This window comes from Tursiops truncatus, chromosome 4, assembly GCF_011762595.2.
Source record: "Tursiops truncatus isolate mTurTru1 chromosome 4, mTurTru1.mat.Y, whole genome shotgun sequence".
Lineage (NCBI taxonomy): Eukaryota > Metazoa > Chordata > Mammalia > Artiodactyla > Delphinidae > Tursiops > Tursiops truncatus.
The window spans coordinates 46,204,595-46,225,869 of NC_047037.1; the positions used below are offsets into that span (position 1 = coordinate 46,204,595).

At 37.7% G+C, this 21,275-nt stretch overlaps 1 long non-coding RNA gene across 1 annotated transcript in view; it reads right to left on the reverse strand.

Moving 5' to 3' along the window:
• Positions 1-4,174: 4,174 nt before the first annotated feature.
• Positions 4,175-21,275, reverse strand: part of LOC141278550 (uncharacterized) — a 36,311-nt gene continuing 19,210 nt past the window's right edge. The window contains exons 2-3 of the long non-coding RNA XR_012331375.1: positions 5,809-5,997; positions 4,175-5,252 (exon numbers count right to left, since the gene is read on the reverse strand). This is a non-coding gene — a long non-coding RNA (uncharacterized lncRNA). The remainder of the gene's footprint in view (positions 5,253-5,808; positions 5,998-21,275) is intronic.

The following is a 21,275-nucleotide window of genomic DNA, read 5'->3' on the forward strand; positions in this document are numbered from 1 at the left end:
AAGCAAACATGAATAAGTAAAACATGTTTTGTTTATTTTCAAGAGCTTAATAGTTTTACACATCCGTTTATTCAGCAAGTATTTATGAAACTGAGTTTGGAGTTGAGGCAGTGTTAAAAGATGTTTGACATTTTTGCCAAACTAATATCCCTTTTGTTTGTATGTAAGTTTGCAAACCTACACTTATATCCCTGTTGAAGAGATGCACCTCCAAAATATTAGGTGACACTTCAAGATGGTGAATAATTGTGTCATAAAAATTGACATTAAATCCTATTTTTGAGAGAAGAGAAAGAACAATATACATTGACATGATGGGGAAAGAGAAGTTAGAGGAAGTGAAACTTGAAAATGGTTTTGAGTATGAAGGGGATTTGGGCTGGGGATATGAGGATAGGTATGTGAAAGGAAGAGAATATAATACTTTGGGGATAAAGAGTAAATATGACATCAATTTGATAGAAAGGACGTAAGCCAGTTTAGAGATGTCTGGTATTATGGTCTATTAAGAGGTCAACACAAATAGTTAATAGGATAGTATTTTCAATTTTTGTTCATTATTGCCCCCCTAAGGAACCTTTGTAAACTTTTTTTAAAATTTTAGTAATCGTCCCCCTCCCCCATGAAGTTTTAATACCACAGATATACTTTGTTTCTGTTTGTGAACTCTGCTGGTTTGTAGGACCACAGACCATTGTATTAAAGATTATTTTTCACCGCTCCTACCCAAGAACCAATTGTCCCCTCACTTGTGGGTGATGTCACCACTGTTGAGAATGCACACTATCACGAGACCAGTACATGAGGGGCCTTCACGGTCAAATTGAAAAGCATGTGCCTTATTATCCTCCAGGATTTCATTATTCTCTTCATAATTTTGGGTTCCATTTTTTTTTTTTGCGGTACGCAGGCCTCTCACTGTTGTGGCCTCTCCCGCTGCGGAGCACAGGCTCCGGACGCGCAGGCTCAGCGGCCATGGCTCACGGGCCCAGCCGCTCCGCAGCATGTGGGATCTTCCCAAACCGGGACACGAACCCGTGTCCCCTGCATTGGCAGGCGGACTCTCAACCACTGCGCCACCAGGGAAGCCCTGGGTTCCATTTTTGATAGCTTCAGTGACCCTTAGGTAAGTTTATGCTGCAGGACTGGAGGCCCCTCTTAATTTTCAATAACCTATACCTATATTGAATCTTGGTTATATATTTAGTGTGTGTGTGTGTGTGCGTGCACGTGAGTGCATGTATAATGTATACAGATAATATATTTTTGTGTGTGTGTATAAATGGCAGGATTTGGATTGCAGGGAGAATTTTTTAGTGAGTTTAAAGTGACAGCTTTGGCCTGAAGAGGAAGCATTACTGACCTAGATTCCTATTTCTTAGGACCCGGTACCACACCATCTACAGACAGTCATACAGCATGGAGCGGCAGACCATCTACAGGCGCTGCCCTGGTTGGAGCTGGCAGGACAATGAACCTGGCTGTCTATGCTGTAAGTTATAATTCTTCCTGTCTAACTCTCTGTCACTAGAAGTAGTGGTTTCACTCTGTTTTGGGCTTCAATCATATCATGCCTGTCAAGTTTTAGGCATCTTTAGAATCACCACAGATTCAGAGCATCTCTTTGGACTGAAAATGCACACATGACATGTGCAGAAATGCACAAAGAGTCTTTCTGTTAAGCGCTGCTAATGATAGGTCAGAATTCAGGACCCATAGAACTTCTGCTTTATATTCTGTCTCTTTATGTAAAAGACAGTTTATTTAAAGCCAGACAGGTTACACCTTGTAAGCTTCCATCTCCCTTTTCTGTTCGCCCCTTTCCCATATCATCAAATTTGTAATCCACAGCTGATTCAAAAGTCCGGAGGGAAATCACTGTACGAAATCTAAATGGGATTTCTTGACGTGTGCTTGTCATGATTAATTGCAGAATTCGGGAGGCAGTTTACTTTTTAAGATGAGGCATGCAGTCCTTTTACAAACCTCTGGTTGGGGGTACTGCAGAACCTTTGGAGTATATTTGACAGCCCTCAAGCAGCAGAACTAGTGGCATTACATAGTTCATTCACGCCAGGAGAAATGGCTCTGTTTAGCGACTCCTTTACCTATGTGTTTATGGTTATTGTGAAGTCACTTAAAGTGCTTCAGTGTGTTGCAGTCAGTGCAGACCACAGCACAGCAATTCATCTCTCCTGTTATCCTGCACCTGCGGGAGTTTGTTGGCAGCCTGCTTCCCTCCCCACCGTGCTTTCTTCTCTCCAACTGTCTCAGTGAAGTTGCCTCCGGCTTCCCATAGTAAGCAGGCCTAGTGTTGAGGGGGTCACTGTGTTTGCACGCAGTGCTAGGCCACTGCAGCTGGTTGGCTTAAACTCAGTGAGTACATCTGCCCACGATGTCCTCTCAACTGTATTATAGACTCCTGGAAATTAATGACTGTGAGATGAATTCTTTATATTGTTGTATGACACCTAGCACAGTCCTTTGCCTCTGGTAAGTATTCGTATTTCTTGCTTGTTTTTTAGATTGTTTGGGCTACACAGTCATCTTCTCCATGGAGTTCCTTTATTATTAATTCCACTCCTTTTTTTTTCTTTAATTTTTATTGGAGTGTAGTTGATTTACAATGTTGTGTTGGTTTCAGGTGTACAGCAAAGTGAATCAGTTATACATATACATATAGCCACTCTTTTTTAGATTTTTTTCCCTTATAGGCCATTACTAGCCAAACTCGAATGTGAATAAGGATCAGCTTGTTAAGATGTGGATTCTTTTTCACTAGGTCCAGGGTGGGGCATTTCTACAAGCTTCAAGGTGATGCAGATGTTACCACGTACAGAGTTCTGCAAGGCTTTAGACAGCAAGGCCTTAATGTGTAATGAAAACACTGTTTTCTGTAGGGGGCTATGGAAGAGCTGGTGGAAATTTCTAGATTGTATCTATATTAGCAACTTGGTGCTTACCTTGAGGATTTTCTTTCTTTCCCTCAACTCTGTCCTCCCTGGCCTTCTTGTGTACCTTCCTTTTAGCTGTCTCTGCAGTGGGGACTTGTTTCCATGGGGAGAGATGCTCAGAGGGTGAAGTCCGGCAGTGCCAGTGTTCCGAGGGTTTTCAGGGACCCCGCTGTCAATACGGTGAGTCGCCAACGAGACCATTTTATTATGATTTGGAGCTGTCTGCCTTGCTTTTAGGGGCCAGCCAACTTTGTCAATTCAGACTAATGGCAGGGTTATCCCTCTGGGGATTGGTGAGCATTTTAAATGAGCCACTAAGCAAAACCCCACAATCTACAGTGTACTCGGCATCGCCAATTATGCTTTGCAGTTTAGTTTTAATTATTCACTGTAAGAGTTCAAAGGGTAGCAGTAAGTACAAAACAGTCTATTTTGTAAAGGAAATGGCAGCTTAATAAGAAAACCTCTTTCTGACCTCAGATGTTAAATCTTTAATGGAGCCATGGTTTGGAAGTGCTGGTACAGTATTCTTCTGTGAGATTTATGTGGTTTGTGAATGAACAAGGTGGAGATTAAGACGAATTCAGTGTGATGTGATATTTACTACTTTTGTGTTCAGTGTTTTAAAAAAAGCATGAAAAACCTGACACTTGCATTATTCTCAAAGTTTCAAAACTCGGTAACCTAGTTTTTAAGGTTGGAGCTTAATCAACTGTCAATTCAGGACATGTGCATTTAACACGTTTCTTGTGCAGGAAATTTTCAAAATGGCCAATGATTTATCTTTTACTGTATCTGCTATGAGATTGGGTGCTTTCAAAAAGGATTTGTTTTGACTTGATCATCTGATTCTAGTCTCCAGAGAATGTGAATGCATCTGCATTTATCTTTTCAGGGCAGAGAAAACTAAACAAAGCAAAACCGATTGTATAGAAGTTAAAGAAATAGGTGTACAAAGCGAACAAAAATATTGTCTTCATTATCTTCTGCTGATGTGTTTGCCTTCTCTTATCCATTACTTGAATCTTTGTCAGTGAAATTGGAACGTTGCTGAGGGCTCATCACTCATGTTCATTTGTCTCCTCTGCCCTTGGCGTAAGGTTCAGGCTCACGTTTTTCATGGGGTACCTCAAAGCTATCCTTCTTGTAAATTAATCTTGATATTCTCTTCTAGGTTGTTTGCTTTTTATTTTTATTTGTGAATTAAAATAAAGCTGTTTTTTTAATCCCAATTTATTCTTTGACTATGGAAGACTAATTGTGAAACAGAGGTCTGAGCTCTAGAGTACATCTTCAGTTGTTTCCATTGTTTCTAAGATGCTAACAGCAACTGTACATTGTTCCATGAGACCAAATTATTTGCCGCTAAAGAAATTGTTTCAACTACATGTGCAACACTGGTTTCCTCATCTTGATCAGTATCTGAGATGGGCAATTACATGTCAGTGATTCATTAAAAATAAAAAACATCAATTATTACTTTCATTTGTTTTGGTAGAGTAAATCTTGCAAAACATCAAGTCCCTGAGGGGAAAGGTAATTAAGGAGACATATGGTAATGATCATAGCCTCGAAATTACACCTGGATTAATTTATTCTTTATTTTTCTACATCAGTACTTGAATATTTTGATTATTCCAATTTCATAACTTTAATTTGTAAAAGTAATTAAAATGATTTTTGAAATTCAAATAGTTAGATTTTGTATTTTTCAGTTTGGGGTTGGTGAAAATACTGGATTATTTTAAACATAGGCAGAATCAGTGTGTGTTTTCCACAACTTTGTTTTTTTTAAATTAAATTTAATTAATTAATTAATTTTTGGCTGCGCTGAGTCTTCGTTGCTGCGTGCAGGGTTTCTCTAGTTGTGGCGAGCGGGGGCTACTCTTTGTTGTGGTGCACGGGCTTCTCATTGCGGTGGCTTCTTTTGTTGCAGAGCACGGGCTCTAGGCGTGCCGGCTTCAGTAGTTGTGACATGCGGGCTCAGTAGTTGTGGCTCGCGGGCTCTAGAGCTCAGGCTAAGTAGTTGTGGTGCATGGGCTTAGTTGCTCTGCGGCATGTGAGATCTTCCCGGACCAGGGCTCGAACCCATGTCCCCTGCAATGGCAGGTGAGTTCTTAACCACTGCACCGCCAGGGAAGTCCCCACAAGTTTGTTTTTATACCAGGAAGTTCCAGAAGTCATGAGGGAAGGTGAACCACACAAAATACCGTTCAGGAGTCTGCATTGCACTTTTAAGTACTGTTGTCCAAGTGTTTACCTTTAGATTTTGACGTTTCTTCTCTCACTGTAGAACTCCTGTTGAATGTAAAAAGACAAATTGATGAACCCTGAGGGATATACAAAACCTGAAATAGAAGTTCAGGCATCTCCTATGTGATATCACATTTCATCCAGCAAAATGAGCTATCATGAAGTGTAGAAATTTAGGAGGGCTTGAGGGGGGAATTTTGAAGACTTTCTAGGAAATCAAATATTTGGTGAGACAAATGGAGAACACAGTTAAGAAGGAATGGCATTAGCTGAGTCTTGAAAGTAGATCAAAAATGAAAATTAGAAAAGATTGTTTTTAAAAAGAATATAATTGATAGGACATATACATACATAGTCTGTCAAGCAGGTGGATCATAGTCTGGCGGTACTTCCTATAGCCGATCTCTTATCCAGTGGCTGGATTTGAGTTCTGAATTATGAGTATATAAACCCTGGTCTGATTGACATTACTCTCTCTCCCTCTAGATATAGTATATATATCAAAATGAAAATTAATTTAATGTTTTTCAAATTATATAAACAATGATTCAAATGATCAAAATAATTCAAATTAAAGATTTTTTGATTATTAAAAACTAACCGGGCTTCCCTGGTGGCGCAGTGGCTGAGAGTCCGCCTGCCGATGCAGGGAATGCGGGTTCGTGCCCCGGTCCGGGAGGATCCTGTATGCCGCGGAGCGGCTGGCCCTGTGAGCCGTGGCCGCTGAGCCTGCGCGTCCAGAGCCTGTGCTCCGCAGCGGGAGAGGCCATGGCAGTGAGAGGCCCGTGTACTGCAAAAAAAAAAAAAAAAAAAGTAGTAAAAACTAACAGTATATACAGTATAAGAAAGTGAAAATGTATAATCCTTTTGCCCTCAGAAAACCATGTGGTCATCCTTTTATGTATATTTAATCATATTCATACAACATATGGAATTTTCCATAACTGAGATCACATCTTATATAATGGTTTTGTCATGAATGCCCCCTCTTTTTTTTTTCTTACATTACTCTTTCTTCTCTCCTCTTCCCATCCAGTATTCTCTCTCCTCCCTAGTAACAATCTTCTGAATACTCTTTTGTATGTCTCTCTGGGCTCATGTACAAACAGCTGTATAATATTCCATGGAATTGATATACCATAAATTTTTAACCACCCATTTATTGATGGACATTCATTTTGTTTGTAGCTTTTTGGCATAACATTAGTGCTACAATAGTATGGTGGTTTTAATTCCGTGATACAGATTCCCAGCAGTGGGATTGTTGGGTTCAATGAATATGTGTATTTTTAAGGATCAAAATATCCATTTAAATTATCTTTGAAATGTTTTGTTGGCCATGGTAATGGCTTTACAAGCTTATCTGGTTGGGATGGGTTAAAACCTAGATGAGTGCCAATTATTTACTTATTTTTTGACATATTAACATAATGGAGAATCACTTGCATCTTCATCTAAAACCAGATATCTGATAGATTAAAACATCTAGGATCAGAGTTATTGTAAACATGGATTGCTCTCAGTATAAGGTAAAGTTGATTTTATTTGAGACGTATGGGAAAAATAAGTCAATAAAATAAGCCAGATGGCCTTTTAAAAATGGAGAAAAGAATCCAGTCCTAGAGAGAGAAGGGACATGCTAATAACTGAGAGAAATGCTTGAAGTTGATAATGATTCTAAAATTGCTGATCTATTTAACTCATTTGAAAAAATCTGCTTCTAATAAGGAAAAATGAAGAAAATGAATTTGGACAATTAGGAAGTAATGAAGAGCTTTCTAAAATAGCTATTGATTAAAGGAATCAAAGGGAATACTTTGAAGATTGAACACATGCAAATCAAGCTAGATGGCTAGTGGTGAAATTTTCTCTTTTTTAATTCTGTGGATCCAGGCAAAACAACTTGGAGCTTCATTAACTGATTAATTTCACACGCAAAGTCACTCCTTTTCTCCTCATTACTTATCCCATCTTCCCTTTTCCTGGTCAGAAGTCAGGTTAAATTGCAATGTGCCTAAGGGTTGGATGCTAAGACTCAGAGGTCTTCTTATTTCTTTCACTTATATATTCATTCATTCATTCTTCTAGTCAGTCTTCTATTTAGTCCGTAGATACTAATACCTCAGTCTGTGTGCTAGGTGCTGCAGATTCCAAAACAAATGTGATATCCTTAGTGTGGTGGGAAATAGAGACCAAGAAATCAGTGATTCTAATATAGCTCATAGGTGCTACGATGGAGGATAGTTCTGTTCTAAAGAAAACAAGAGAGGGTTGCTGTGTGTGATGCTAGGACATAAAGGAAGTTTTATGGAAAGATTTGAAAATACAAAATACAACTTATTCTTAAAGATGAATAGAGCAGTAATATGAAATTTGGCATAGAAAATAGAATATTTACCAGGGACATTAAAAGCACAGCAAGTTCAAGGAATAATAATATAATAATAATAATAATACAAGTAGTTCTCTTGGCTTCAATAAGAGATTCACATGGGACATGGCAGAAAACGTGGCTTTGCTTTCCTTAACTTTTCTTCATCGAGCCAAACCAGCTCTTCCAGAACCTTATGCAGAGATGGTTACTGATTCTTCAAGGACTTTGCCTTCCCTAAGTCCAGGCCCTAAGTCCAGCAGGCAGTCCAGCAGTCGGGGTTTCATACAACCCTACTGGTTGGTGCTTTATTCCTATGCCAGAGTCCCCAAACATCTCCATTAATTCGAGGTGTGATGTTTACACACATTAAAAATGGAGTGTTGCTGGAATGTTGTCTGGTGACATGGAAAACCTCAGAAGTTCTGGGATTGAGGTTGGGTCTCACCAATGACGACTTGGAGAAGTCATTTTATAGCTCTAAGCCTCAATGTCATCATTTGTAAAATAATAACAGCTCTAAAATTTGCCTGAGCACTTTCCTCGTACCAGGCACTATTCTAAACAATTTATATGGATTAAATTATTAATCCTTACAGCAAGTCTATGAGGCGAACATTTGTATTTGTCCGTATTTGTAGCCAACTGAAGCATAAAAACCTATCCAAAGTCAAACAGCTGGGAAGAAGGGCATCTGGGATCCATGTACAAGTGTTGTGGCTCAGAGTCTGCAAGCTTAACCTTCAAGCCATGGTCCCTTTATAATAATATTTGCCATAATTATGTCTGCCAGGTTGTTATTTGTGAGTCACTTGAGATAATGCATGCGATCCATAAGTTGGAAGCATTATTCAAGCATTAGTTCTTTTTGTTGACTGTAGATTCCCTGAGAATCTTTAGGGGAAGTGAACAAAGTGAAGGGAAAAAGGCTCCTGTGGTTGCTTTGCTTCCCATCCTGTGGGAAATCTGAGCAAACCTTGGGCGTTGGGTCACAGGTGTGATTTTAAGCCAACCAGTAGGTTCCAATCAAGGAGTCCAATGAATTGTCTGCATGATATATCTATTCTATGCAGATACAAGATTGGACCAAAGCATTTTCTTAAAATGGCAAGTCCACAAGCATTTCAAATTTGAGAAGTGGTACAGGTTGAATTGTGTTACCCCAAATTTGTATGTTGAAATCCTAATCCCCAGTAGCTCAGAGGTGACCTTATTTAAAAATATGATTGTTGCAGGTGTAATTAGTTGAGATGCAATCGTACTGAAGTACGGTGAGCCCCTAATCCAGTATGACCAGTGTCCTTATTAAAAGGGGAAATTTGGACATAGAGGCATGCACACAGGGTGAATACCATGGGAAGATGAGGGCAGAGATCAGGGTGAGACATCTATAATCCAAAGGATGCCAAGGATTGCCAGCCAACGACCAGAAGCTAGAAGAGAAGCATGGAAAGTATTTTCCCTCACAACACTCAAAGGGAAGCAGCCAGCTGACACTTTGATCTCAGACTTCCAGCCCCTAGAACTCAGATAATACATTTCTGTTGTTTAAGCCACTCAGTTTGTGGTACTTTGTTACAGCAGCCCTGGCAAACTAATCTAGGAAGTTTAGAAAACATTTTCTCTTTATTCACAGCTTCATTTCAGCAGTAGGCCTACTGAAACGATGAAAATGGGGAAAAAGTGGCAGGGGGTTTATAAAGAGCAAATCATGCTAAGAAAACTTGATGGCTTATTTTAATTGAATTATAAAACTAGTGTGGGAAGAAGACTTAATTTGGAAAAATGCAAAATCATTAACTGAACATGCCTATTAATCTGCAATCCTAAATGAGCATTACTAGGAGACAGTATGAGATGAAACACAGGTTATATTATGGAGATAAATTGATATGCCTTCTTAGCATGAGCTGACAGTATTATTTTGTTCATCACATAAAGATGCATTGCATTAGAGCCTTAAGCCCTCAGCAGGGTTCTAGCAAGTCTATATTAGGGCTACGGCATTCTGCTTTACATAACTTGACAGAAGGATACGGCAGTATTGACAGGGATTGAGATAAGTACAGTAAAGGGACAGCTGGACCGTTTATGAGGAAAGTAAAGCAATAACCATTTGACATCTTCCTGTGAGCCTAGTAAAGGGACATCTTATTTGGAATCCATGAAGAAGATTTACTACCCTGACACTGATTTAAAACTAGAAGCCTTGACAGTGCTTTAACTAACATGCCCTTCTAGGTATGCTTTGCATGGCCAGTGTTAGCAGCTATAAGGTAGATGCAGTTTAAAAAAGACTGCTTGAGAATTGCCCGATATTGCAAGAAGGACAACCTTAGAAGAGAATGACCTAGCACCATCCAGGGTTATTTGATTCTACAGGGTATAGTTAGTGATGGGCTAGAAGAGATTGAAGATGGATAATAATGACAATAATAGCTAACTCAGAAATCATGAGTTTCTACATGGTAGGTGCTGTCCTAAATGCTTTTTGCATGTCAGCTCACTTACTAACTCACAACAATCCTGTAAGGTAAGTGCCATTAATAGTCCCCTTTTACAATAACACACCGGGAGTAAGGAGAAATTAAGTAACCTACATGAGATCATACGTGTAGTAAATGATAGAGCCAGGGTGTGGGCTCAGGCAGTCTGGCTCCTGAGTTTGTTCTTTGAACTACTGTGTGATGCTGTTTCTTTAAAATGGAACAACTCACCTGTTTATGAGAAATATAGTTGATATCATTTCCATGAAAGCGACATAAGGGATTTATACTTTACTTTTAGTGTTTAAAACTTGTCAGTATGCTGAGAAAACAATCTTCTTACAAAAAGTATGAGCTAAATGATTTTCTTCACTTAAAGTTTTGCTCATTAGACATACACGTATTGAGGGATTTTTAGAACCTGTGTAAGAAATACATAGCTCTGCTATTGAAAAGGCTACATTCTCGTTACAGAGATAGGAAAACAAATCATTATGATGTGATGAATGATGAATGGTGTTCTCAGAAATACACTAAAAGAGACGCAGGGACTAAGTCATAGTGGGGAGCAGGACTTGGGGAATTATGGCCAATAAGATGCATGTTAACGCCATGCCACTTATTATTGCCAAATTGGATCTCAACTCCTCAGACACATAATGCCACTGAAGATTTTAACATGGACATTTTACGTGTAAAACTGTGTTTCAAAGATATAGCTATAATACAATAGAAAGAGGCTGAAAATTCAAAGGAAAAGAAAACTTTATGTCATTCAAATGGCCAAATCTTGCATGTAGTCATGTGTCCTTTCTTCTTTTTCATTGCTTGCTGCCAAAAGGTTTTTGTTGCTGTTACCGGTTTTTTAAATATCACACTTCTCTTATTTTATCAGGTACATAGTAAAACTTAAAAATGCCCTTTTTAAATTTTTTTGACTATTTTTAAGTCCCATTTTCTCTTAAGAAACTTGATGAGCATAATTTGAAAGAAGAAATCCTGGATAAAAAATTTAACATGTTTTATGGCAAAAATCAATACCGTTCACTATTTTTTGGAATAGTGTAACTGAGTTTTTGCTTCCCATTTGAATTTGAAGTATATGGTGTATATGTGTGTGTGAAGGGTACGATTTTACTCAAGGTTATTTATATCTGGGCAAAGTGAAGTAGGCATACACCAACAGCATCACCATCAGTAATGGCCACTGGGATGCATCGCTTGCTTTGGGTGGTGCAACTTCATTTCTTAGTCATTTTTGAAACCATGCGTTCCTTAATCTACTGTAAAAGCCTACTAATAATGGCTGTAGATGGAATGGAACATTCCACACTTCTCTATTAGAGTTTAGGCCGGTCAGTGTTAGAAACTACTAGTATGACAATCAATCATTAAAATTCCCTAGAGTGATTAGGGTGTTTTATGTTGGGTAAAGAAAAATGAAACTTCTCCACGAGATTCTCTGCTCTCAGGGCAGTCCAGTGAGACTGTGTTAGAGGGTAGGAGTAGGAGATAGGAGGAAGCACCTGATGGGTCTTCTACCTCAGTGATGTTCTCCAGACAGGAGGGTGCTGGGGACCTAGTTAACCTGGTCATGGGCTTTTCTGACGGTTATTTAAAGGTATATTTCCTGAAACAGGCAAAGAAGAAGACTGGAGAAAATAAAGCCAAAAGTCAACTTCTAGGGTAGATAAAGGGTGGAGAGTAGTGATAATCAAGAGAATTGAGAGACTAGATGATATTGGAAGCTACAAATTTAGCTGCACAGATTCGAATCTTTTCTCAACAGGAGCATCTGCGCAGGACTCCCTCTTCCTTACTGGTCAAGCTAGTATAAAGCTGGATGTGCAGGACATAACGCCTTATTATTATATTTTTTAAACATGAGTAATATGTATTATATTTCTTAAAGTTTATTCTCTGGATCAGTGTTTCCACTGCATTTTAAGAAGTGTTGTAGGAAATGAAGTTTCTGTGTTTAAATAAGTTTGGGAAATTCTGTGTCAAATAGACTTACGTTGTGTTCATTCCTGTAGGATTTCCCAGAGCCTGGAATGTACTAATGTGTATCGTGACTCCCTCAGAGGACTATCTAGATTCCTGTGTTTCCCAAACACATGTGATCATATAGCTCTTTTATGGGGGTATTTTGAAGTATTATTATTATTTTTAATACCTTTATTGGAGTATAAATGCTTTACAATGTGTTAGTTTCTGCTGTACAACAAAGTGAATCAGCTATATGTATACATATATCCCCATATCCCCTCCCTCTTGAACCTCCCTCCCACCCTCCCTATCCCACCCCTCTAGGTTGTCACAAAGCATGGAGCTGATCACCCTGTGCTATGCAGCAGCTTCCCACTAGCCATCCACTTTACATTTGGTAGTGTATATATATATCAACACTACTCTCTCACTTCATCCCAGCTTCCCCTTCCCCACTGTGTCCTCAAGTCCGTTCTCTATGTCTGTGCCTTTATCCCGCCCTGCCACTAGGTTCATCAGTACCGTGGTTTTTTTTAGATTCCATATATGTGCGTTAGCATATGGTATTTGTTTTTCTCTTTCTGACTTACTTCACCCCGTATGACAGACTCTAGGTGCATTCATTACAAATAACTCAATTTTGTTCCTTTTTATGGCTGAGTAATACTCCATTGTATATATGTACCACATCTTCTTTATCCATTCATCTGTTGATGGACATTTAGGTTGCTTCCATGTCCTGACTACTGTAAATAGTGCTGCAATGAACATTGTGGGACATGTATCTTTTTGAATTATGGTTTTCTCAGGGTATATGCCCAGTAGTGGGATTGCTGGGTCATATGGTAGTTTGGGAACTATTTTTAGCTTTTTAAGGAAGCTCCATACTGTTCTCCATAGTGGCTGTATCAATTTACATTCCCACCAACAGTGCAGGAGGGTTCCCTTTTCTCCACACCCTCTCCAGCATTTATTGTTTGTAGATTTTTTGATGATGGCCATTCTGACAGGTGTGAGGTGACACCACATTGAGGTTTTGATTTACATTTCTCTAATGATTAGTGATGTTGAGCATCTTTTCATGTGTTTGTTGGCAATCTGTATGTTTTTTTTGGAGAAATGTCTATTTAGGTCTTCTGCCCATTTTTGGATTGGGTTGTTTGTTTTTTTGATATTGAGCTGCATGAGCTGCTTGTATATTTTGGAGATTAATCCTTTGTCAGTTGCTTCGTTTGCAAGTATTTTCTCTCATTCTGAGGGTTGTCTTTTCATCTTGTTTATGGTTTCCTTCTCTGTGCAAAAGCTTTTAAGTTTCATTAGGTCCCATTTGTTTATTTTTGTTTTTATTTCCATTACTCTAGGAGATGGGTCCAAAAAGTTCTTGCTGTGATTTATGTTATAGAGTGTTCTGCCTATGTTTTCCTCTAAGAGTTTTATAGTGTCTGGTCTTACATTTAGGTCTTTAATGCATTTTGAGTTTATTTTTGTGTATGGTGTTAGGGAGTGTTCTAATTTCATTCTTTTACATGTAGCTGTCCAGTTTTCCCAGCACCACTTATTGAAGAGGCTGTCTTTTCTCCATTGTACATTCTTGACTCCTTTGTCAAAGGTAAGGTGACCACATGTGCATGGGTTTATCTCTGGGCTTTCTATCCTGTTCCATTGATCTATATTTCTGTGTTTGTGCCAGTACCATGCTTTCTTGATTATTGTAGCTTTGTAGTATAGTCTGAAGTCAGGCAGCCTGATTTCTCCAGCTCATTTTTCTTTCTCAAGATTGCTTTGGCTATTTGGAGTCTTTTGTGTTTCCATACAAGTTGTGAAATTTTTTGTTCTAGGTCTGTGAAAAATGCCATTGGTAGTTTGATAGGGATTGCATTGACTCTGTAGATTGCTTTAGGTAGTATAGTCGTTTTCACAATGTTCTTTCTTCCAATTCAAGAACATGGTATATCTCTCCATTTGTTTGTATCATCTTTGATTTCTTTCATCAGTGTCATATAGTTTTCTACATACAGGTCTTTTGCTTCCTTAGGTAGGTTCATTCCTAGGTATTTTATTCTTATTATTGTTTTTTGATAATATTCTTCAAGTATTATTATTTTGTGGGACCCAAATGCTCTGGAGGATTATAAATTATATATAAATATATATATATAAATATATATATATATATTATAAATTATATATATAATAATATATATAATTTATATATAAATTATATATATTATATATATAATATATATATAAATTATATATAATATATATAATTTATATATAAATTATATATATTATATATATATAATTTATAATATATATAAATTATATATAATTTATATATAAATTATATATAAATATATATATATAAATATATATATATAAATTATAACACATAAAATATATACATATATATTTTATGTGTTAAAAACCATTCAGTTTTATTAATTAACATATAGTAATTTCACAAAGAGTCTAAATAAAGCCTTTCAGAATGTACTGTATGATCCTAGATCAAAATACAGATTACAAGAATTTAGAAGCATTCTTGATCTTCTGATATAATCATGTGACAATTGTGAATTCTATGGTTTACCCAATAGAGGCTAATTATTTAGTAAATATGGACTTATATTACTTTTATAACCTTTTAGAAAAGGGTTACCTATATTTACCTTGAATATCTTTGCGGTATCTGTATTTCAACCATGTCACCTAATATTAATTTGTATTGCTTTTATGAATATACATCAAGATTTTAATGAACTGTCATTTTTTATCCTGAAAAAAACAACTGAAACAACTATTTAAAATTTAGAGCAGTCCTTTTACTTTAATACAAAAATTTATATATATAAATTCTCAAAATTGGAAATAAAAAACTGAAAGCTATTTTTTCCAATCTATTCAACTAATAATAACATATTTATATAATAGTTAAAAAACATACATTAACAGGGTGCTTTCCCATATGTTATCTTATTTAAGCCTCACAGCCACTTTTTGAGGGAGTTCATATTATTCCCAAATTAGAACTGAAGTGACAGAAACTCAGAAAGCTTAACTGATGTGCCCAAATCACAGCTTGTTAGTAGCTGAGCCAAGGCTTTAACCTATATCTTTAACTCCAGTGATTTATGGTATTGTCTGTCCCACAGTTGCCTGGGGATAAGCAAGGCTTGCCATGGGCCCCAGGAGCATTTTTTTATTTTATTTTTTTCGGACGGCACTATGAACTGTGCTGGGCTAAGAAATGAAGGGGGCAAAGTAGGGTTGGGAAATTGTTTCTCATCTTTCTCTATTCTACCCCTCATGCAGTTTGCATAATTTATGTATTTCTTTTTTCTCCCCTTCATCCGTTAGAATTTAGTTCCATTGCTTCTCCTAGAAACAACTTCAAACTCAAGTATTCCTGGATACTACTGGTCTAACTACAGTCAGCTCTCAGTATCTGTGGGTTTTGCATCTGCAATACAGAGGGCCAACTGGACCAAGCCATTTTATTTCAAAAACTTGAGTTCCTGTGGATTTTGGTAACCTTGGCAAGGTCCTGGAACCAGTACCCCGTAGAGAGATGACTGGAGTAGCTTAACCTAAATGGTGACAGAGTTCTGGAAGTCAGCAGGTAGGCTGATCTTGTTGGTTAGGGTAGCTTTGAGGAATCCCTCTACATGTATTGTGTAGGCTGCTCTTCATCCAGAGGTGCAGAACTAGCTGTGTTGGCCCCCTCCCAGGCAAATACTAGATCTTGGCGGCAATCCACTCCTTCAGTATTTCCATCAAGTGAAAGAGCTCCTGCTATGTTTGTTCCAAGCCCATAATGCCAAGGTCTGGGTTTTTGACCAGGCATCATACTGCCTTTTACACCTACTGCCTTTTGCCTCCATATGTATTCTACTATAAACTAACTTTCTTAAGCTCTGTTTTATTAAATACATCTCCCTTGACATTCACAATGCCCAAGGGCATAGTTACAATCATAATGAGCATGTTTACCATTGAGATAAATGCCCCAAATCAAAGGCTTATGAGAAAAGTAAAGTGTGTAGTAAAGAATTTAACCTTATGCAGAAAAGACTTCTGCCTTTTGACCTCAGCTTCTGGGAGGTCATCTCTAAACCCTTGGAATATCATTATCTGATAAGAGCATTTTAAATTCCTGGGGGCCTTGGGTCACTGGATAGTCTGACAATATAACAATAGCCCCCAATGTCACTGGATGAGGGCTGGACACATCTAGATAGTCTTAGGTTACCACACGAGAAAGACCAACAACCTGATTTAGGGTAGGGGCTTCTGGTTACTTCCAGAGGGGCTGGAGACTGTAGACTGAAATCTGCCAGGTGGGTAGTCAGTCAATCAATCATGCCTATGTGAGGAGTCTCAATAAAAACTCTGAACACAGGGCTCAGCTGAGCTTCCTTGATTGGCAACATTTTATGTGTATTGTCACACACTGATGTCAGGAAAGTAACACATTCTGTATCCACAAGAAGAGGACAGTGGAAGGTCCACTTTTGGTACTTCCTGACTCCACCCTACCCTTCTTCCCTTAGCTGATTTTAGTGCAGTAGCCTTTAGTGATTTCTGTGAGTCCTTCTAACAAATTATTGAATATGAGTGTGGTTTTGTGAACCCTTTGAACTTGGTGTCAGAAATGGTGTGGTTCTTGTGGGGACTGTTCCTTGTAAATTCTCAGCTGGACTAAACTCTCTCAGAAGGGAGGTCACTTCTTTCTTTTCTTCTCTTTCAGGAGCAAGGTGCTTTTGGTCTTTCTTCTTCCTAGTGCGTGTGGGGCACAGGGAAGGTTACGTAGTACTCTGTGGCTGCTCAGTTGTGCAGGATGGTATTGGATGAGGGCTTTCCTCATCACTGGGGAAGAACAATAGTGTCTGGACTGCCTAAGTGGGTTGGAAATAATGGTCTAACCCATCCATTTATTAAATCAGAGGGCAAACCACAGAAGGCAAGTGCAAAAATAACATTTTTATAATCTGTTAGTTCTGAACAATGTAGGAGACTGGGGGATGCGGGGAAGTAGAAGAATAAAGTACATGAGACCTGAAGTTTTTAAGAACCTGCCTGCATTTTTAATGAATATTTGTTGAAGTCATTGTAATGGTTTAAAATGGTTTGAAAGACTATCTGCTGGAGAATATTTAACAACTGGAGATTTAGATATATAACTTAAATAAAGGCTGTTTTTTTTCATTCTGACAGAGGAGATGATATGTTTTGTTCTGTTGTGAGTTCTAGTGACCCCTGCTTAGCTTTCATTGATCACAAATAATCTTCTCCAGGATACTGCGATTGCTGCATTGTTGAGTTGCTTATATTACATTTAACCTTGACGAAGGGTCAAAATAAATCTGTGAATTAAGCAAGAATGCAGTACAGCTGGCTGAAGAGCATGTCAGGATTACCTGAAGAGAAAACAAAACTATTTTTCCCTACAGCCTGTGTACAAGTTGATGTGACTCCTTTTCCATCTACTTGGAGTTTAATAGAGAAATACTATTCTTCATTTGGCCCTAATTTGGGTAAATGTCCATCATGGACAGAGTACTCTCATGGAACAGAGAAAGGACATGGTTGCTGGCCTTAGCTTACTCACATATGCAAGGGGGGAGATACTCAGATAAGTCATCAGCTGTGATCAACCCCACTTACCCAGAAACAAAAACACACAATGAGAAGCTCAAATGCCTTGACTGTACAGATGTATAGTTGGCAGTGGGTTAGAGAAGGTGTGAGCATCAGGTGACCTCAATGGTAACTTCATTATTAACTTAGAGAATTATGGGTACATGCTGATGGCACCTGTAGAGGAAGCCGTGTTGCAAAAGAATACCGGAAGAAGAGTGAGCAAGATAGAAATTAAAATTGAAAGGAAGCAAACCAAACAAAAGACTTATACTGGAGGAAATAGGAATTGACTAATATACTAATGTAAGGAATATAAGAGTTAACATATTAGACATATCTTAAAAAATGTGATTCAAAGTCTTTGTCCTCTTCAAGTTTTTTCCTCATTTAGATAGTCCTACTTTATGATGATGGTACAATTAAAGAGGGAAAAATGTGTTTTCTCTGAGTGTCACTTGAAAAATGTTTTTTCATGACAAGCAGTGATTAAAATTTTATAAATACAGCAGGGCAAATACCATCCTTCAGAGGCTTTTTCATACCAACTAACAGATAAGAAAAGTTAGGTAATAAGAAAATTAAAGCTGAACAACTCTAACAGTTTAATAAACAGGAAATGATAGATGATGTTTTGCATGATTCAAAGTCATTTTTGTACTGAAAAAGAGTGAAGTCTTCAGTGAAGTCACTGATATGATAAAGGGTATTCTGCTGCTGTGTTGGGAGATGTTACGTATTCATTCATTCATTCAAAAAATCGTCATGCCAGATGCTTAGCTAAATCTTTTGACCACAAGGGTTAAATACTCTCAGGGTTAAGAAATTTTCTTGGTGGTTAAGCAAAATGGTTCAGTGCCTTCTGAAACTTTAAACATAAGCTAGTAGTAAATATTTTATTGTCTTCTTAAACATTTTGAAATCCTTCTAAAATGTATGTGACCTTAAGGTAATCGTATTTTTCAGAGAATAGGAACAGTCTTCCACTATTCTATATCAACTGAATTTTACTATAATGAAATGGTAAAGATTACGTTCAAGAAAAATAATAGCACAACGACAACAAAACAACCTTTCAAAAATCAGTAAAGGTGTTCCCCATCATACCCAAACGTCCACTGTTACTATACTCAGAAATTTCCCCCTTTGTTTGAAAAGGTATTGTCTGACTTCCTTACTCTGTTGTGTAGAAATACAGTATATACTATCCTGGCCCTCAGTCCTGGAAGAAGTAATCAAGGTGGATAGAAAACAGACTTTCAGGAGATTTCTTTGTGACTTTAAACTATATTATGATCCTTCTGGCTTCAATTTATCTCTGTTGTGAAATGTTGCCTGTGGGAAACAGCTGGGGATCAGATCAATAGGTGAGACTCAATATTGTGATTCTAAACAGCTTTTAATGTTAAAGACAGTTTTTTGGATATCTGATTATTAAAAGAGAATGTATGTGTACTATTTATTGAATTACACAAATATTTTTGCTAAGCAAAAAGAAAATGCATGAAATCCAATTTCAGAGGCTTGATTAAAGTGGCTACTTCAGTTTATTTAGTTATTTTTGGGCATGACATTGAGTCCTACTTAATTTTTTTTAACACTTTTTTTTTTTTTTTTTTTTTTAGCAAAAATGGAAGATTTTTCTTCCCAGGGAGATAGTACGTTTCCTCTCATTGAAGGTGTACACTTAGATTATGAATGACCATGTGGTAGGATTGGCATAAAGAAGATTGCAAAGTTAGAGAAAAAATGACCTTTAAGTCCATTTCAAAGTCCAAGATTCTGTGATCTCTACATGGTGATTTTGAGGCCAGAACTGAATCTTAGCCATTTTATATCTGGACCCCAGAAAGGGGCCTGAAACAAATTGAGCTTGAAATGTGCCTGTTGAATGAGTGAATTAATAAGATTAGTAAGAATTTTATTTAGCTTGTTGTGTAGATATAAGTTTGAGGCTGCAAAGTGAGGCTTAGAAGGTGGTTTCTTTTTCTTTGAGTGACTATGTCAACCTTTGGGTCCTTGTCTCAGGAGGAACAGTCTTGTGAGGCTGTGGCAGTCTGATCAGCCCTGCTGGGCTTCTCCTGGGGTGGTCTTAGCTTAGTCTCACATTATACCACATGACCCAATCAATAAAGTTATCTTTTGAGAAATAAACTTTTTATTCAAATAAAACATTCCCATCAACCAGTCACTGACGCTGGCATATATTTTTAAAGATGTAAAAACTCTGGAGCAAAATTGAAAGAAATATAAATATCTAGCTTTGAATTAAGTGCTATTATTAAATTTCAGAAGCAACTAATCACTACCTAATCCCACTCCCGTATCCTCCCAGGGATTAAGTAACCAATTCATTCCACAATTTTTTTGGGGTTAGCAATCTTCCCAGCTGTATTCATGGCTTCACAGCGCTTTGGGGCTACAGAGCAACTTGGGCATCAAAGCTTTTATTTCAGTCTTTGATCCTTCTCTTCAGGTTAGACCTTTTTCTGCCTGCTTGCAATTTCTCAAAGAGAAGGCATTAATAATTTGCCATTGGAAGACTTCCAATTTCATTCTCTTGTTTCTTCGTCTAACAACTTTTTTTTTTTTTTTCACAAGGAGAAAGCCTTTTGTGACACTATGTGCTTGGCTTCAGTAACTTGGAGGAGGATTACAGAAGCATTCCTATGGATGTCTGTAGTATGACTTCCTGTGTTAATAGCATTCTCACTCCACTTGCCCTGTTTCTCTTGCCTAATTCCTAACCTTGTAGCCAGCCTTGTAGCTTGTAGCCTTGTAGCCAGTTGTGAAGTTACTATGCATTAAATTAAGATTCCATTTTAACAACTCTTGCAGAATTACTGCTGTTGTAATGGACAGTTTTAAGCTCAAATCTTCAAAAAAAACCAAATCTGATCTCCCTTTTACCTGTAAACATTTAAGTAGAATAGCACTAAGTTTTAAAATGTAGATCTAGTGGATTGCTAAATGATAATTCTGGATGATTCCTTTCCCATTGTAGGAACTCAATATATATTTATTATTGAATGAATGAGAGTGAGAATCTCAGATGCTTGCCATATTTCTCTTTACTGATTTTAGAGTGAGACTGTTGGGTTAAAAGAAGAGAATATGCATTTAAGGTTTATGCTTCTTTTGTATTTCTCTAGAGGTGATCTTGGTACTTAGATGAAATTGTAATGGACATTTGAAAAAGAAATCTTTTTCCACATTGGCTTATTTCAAACTGAAACTAGTTGGATGCAAATCTGCCTATCTAATCGTCTTAGTATAAATTTGCCTTTGATGTTGTGGTTTCATAGTCTAGATGTGCCTCTTTCTCATTATGTCTTCTGGCACACTGGTATTTGGGGAGACATTTTCATTTCCTGTGCTGGCTTGATTAGGGGTGGGTGGGGGAGGGGGGGGGTGAAGGGATTGGTCTACCAGATGCCCCTGCTTGATGGTTGCTCACAAATGCCTACATTGAATGTGCATTGAATGTGCATGTCTATATCCGCAGGCATAAACCTTTGGAAAGCATCTCTGCCCAGGCCACCCTAGTGGCATTCTTTATCTTCAGTTTTCTGCCTCTTTAGG